Source organism: Monopterus albus, unplaced genomic scaffold (assembly GCF_001952655.1).
Source record: "Monopterus albus unplaced genomic scaffold, M_albus_1.0 scaffold72.1, whole genome shotgun sequence".
NCBI classification, from domain to species: domain Eukaryota; kingdom Metazoa; phylum Chordata; class Actinopteri; order Synbranchiformes; family Synbranchidae; genus Monopterus; species Monopterus albus.
In genome coordinates this window covers 308,639-311,175 of record NW_018127952.1, presented here as the reverse complement: position 1 = coordinate 311,175, position 2,537 = coordinate 308,639, and the positions used below count along the sequence as shown (strand labels likewise).

Sequence of the window (2,537 nt, the reverse complement as noted above, 5' to 3'; positions counted from 1 at the left end):
CTCTTATTTTGTGTGATATTGAAAGGACACACACACACACACACACACACACACACTCCTGATCACATTATTTATCAGCAGGGGTTGAGTATAACAAGGGGAAGAGAACTCCTCAGAACCACCACAGTGACTTGAGTTTTCCATGTTGTTATAGGGCGTGCACACACACAGAGGGAGTATAATTTCTAACAGGCCAGAGCTGGATCAGGGGAAGATGTCAGCTCCATATTTCCTCTCCAGTGAGGGAGCAGTGTTCACATCTCTGGAGGTCCTGACAAAAGGAATTCCTCTGGACAGGAATTTCTACTCAGTCATGTTTCTAACTCACTTTTTCCCTCTACCCTCTACTCCCTTTTCACCCACGACTACAGGCCTGTGCATGGCTCCAAAAACACCATCATCAGGTTTGCAGATGACACCACTGACTGGCCTCATCAGCAACGAGTCAGCCTACAGGGAGGAGGTACAGCACCTGGCTGTGTGGTGCGCTGACAATAACCTGCTCCTCAACACCGACGAGATCAAGGAGCTCATTGTGGACTACAGGAGGGAGAAAGGAGGCACACACGACCCCATCCATATTAACGGCATGATTGTTGAATGTGTCTCCAGCTTCAAATTCCTGGGGACCCACATCTCAGAGGATCTATCCTGGACCACTAACACCTACAACCTGATTAAGAAGGCTCACCAGTGCCTCTTCTTCCTGAGGACACTAAAGAAGAACCACCTGTCTTCAGCCATCCTGGTGAATTTCTACCGATGTGCCATCGAGAGCATCCTGGCCAGCTGTATCATAGTCTGGTATGGAAACTGCTCTGTCTCCAACCCCAAGGCGTCGCAGCGGGTGGTGAAAACCACCCAACGCATCACAGGGACTCCACTGCCAGCCACTGAGGGTGTCCACAGGGAACGCCGTCTCCGACATGCTCGCAGCATTCTCAGGGACTCCTCTCACCCTGCTCACAAACTGCCCTCTGGGGCTTCAGGAGCCTCTGGACCAAAACCAGTAGACTCAGGAACAGCTTCTTCCCCACAGTTGTCTCCTTACTGAACTGTGTCCCCCGTTGACCCCCCACTGCTCTCCTCTATACCACTACACACACACACACACACACACACACACACACACACACACACACCTCACCCCTTCTCATCTCTTCTCCTGGGACTAATGCAATACACTTCTGTTACCTGTAACACTGAAGTGATCTGTTAATTTGCACATACTCTACTCACAGGATACTGCTCTGTATTCATTTGCACACTGTTCATATGCAGATACTCTATATTTATCTTTATCCCTGCATTATTTACATCCATTGAACTGTTCACTCATGTAATGTATTGTCTTCTTATTCTGCACTGTTTCATTCCATCTCATCCCATTGCACTAGTGTTCCATAAGCTTAATGTACCTTGTCCATTACTTGTAATTTGAATCCACAGTCTGTTGTACATCATACATTAACCTACACATCTTACTTAGACTTAAATATCAATTGTACATATCTATCAGTAAATTAGTTCTGACTGTTCATACTGTAGATACTTCACACTCTTCACTGCTGTTATTGCACTTCTGGTTAGATGCTAAACTGCATTTTGTTGCCTTGTACATGGATAATGACAAAGTTGAACCTAATCTAAGCTAAAACTTTAGTTTTTTGTCATGCTGAGACATAAAACATCTTTTTGAATTATTCTAGCAAGGAACCAAGATTACCACAAGTATCTCTTAAAACAAGCTTGAACAGATCTTGTTTCTCTTGAGGGTCAGGTCATGTCAGTTTTACAGCAACATAAATCCCATCTGGACAGTGGATTTTTGTTTCACCTGCGGTGAGAAAACTACCATCAACATTCACTGTATTTTGCCAAATTTCAAGAACATTCTGACATTCATATTCTCCTTTAAGTAGATAGATCCTGGATATTCCAAAACTACAGGCATAATTGCCCACTAAAAAACCTGATACAACGGACCGAGTAGTGCAGTTTTCCATCTCGCTCTTCTGTGAAGAGAAGAAAAAAAAAACCGCCCCGGGGGTGGGGGGGGGGGGTCAACGTTGACACTCCAAAATGCTGCAACATGATCTATTATTTTTGCCGAGACAAGTTCGCCTCATCTCATGTATAGACAGGACAAGGCGGAATGGAGGTTGGAGGTCCACGTGAGCGATAGAAAGAGAGCTATACAGTGAATAAAGAAGAAAGTAAATCAGAGAATCAAAACACTATTTTGTGATTGTTTCACTGTGGTTACATTCTAAAGCAAGAATAAAGACAATAGGTTATTCTTGAAAAAGAGCGCAGCCTGAGCCTGAACCATGTGCATACCAAGTCAATCTTTACTAATAAACTGATAAAATTAATCTACCAATGAACATCAATAAATAGATAGCTTCAAGACATTTAATCTTAACCTTTTCTCCTCCCAACCCCTGGTACAAACACACTCCCCCACACCGCCGTGTGCTGCATAAAAGCAGACATGCATTAACAAAACCTGCACAGACAGCAGAACTACTGCTGAA

General features: G+C 44.1%; 1 protein-coding gene across 2 annotated transcripts in view; it reads right to left on the bottom strand.

Annotated features, from left to right (window-relative positions):
- Positions 1 to 2,537, bottom strand: part of tmod2 (tropomodulin 2) — a 13,323-nt gene that overhangs the window by 6,144 nt on the left and 4,642 nt on the right. The gene's annotated exons all lie outside the window — the stretch shown is intronic.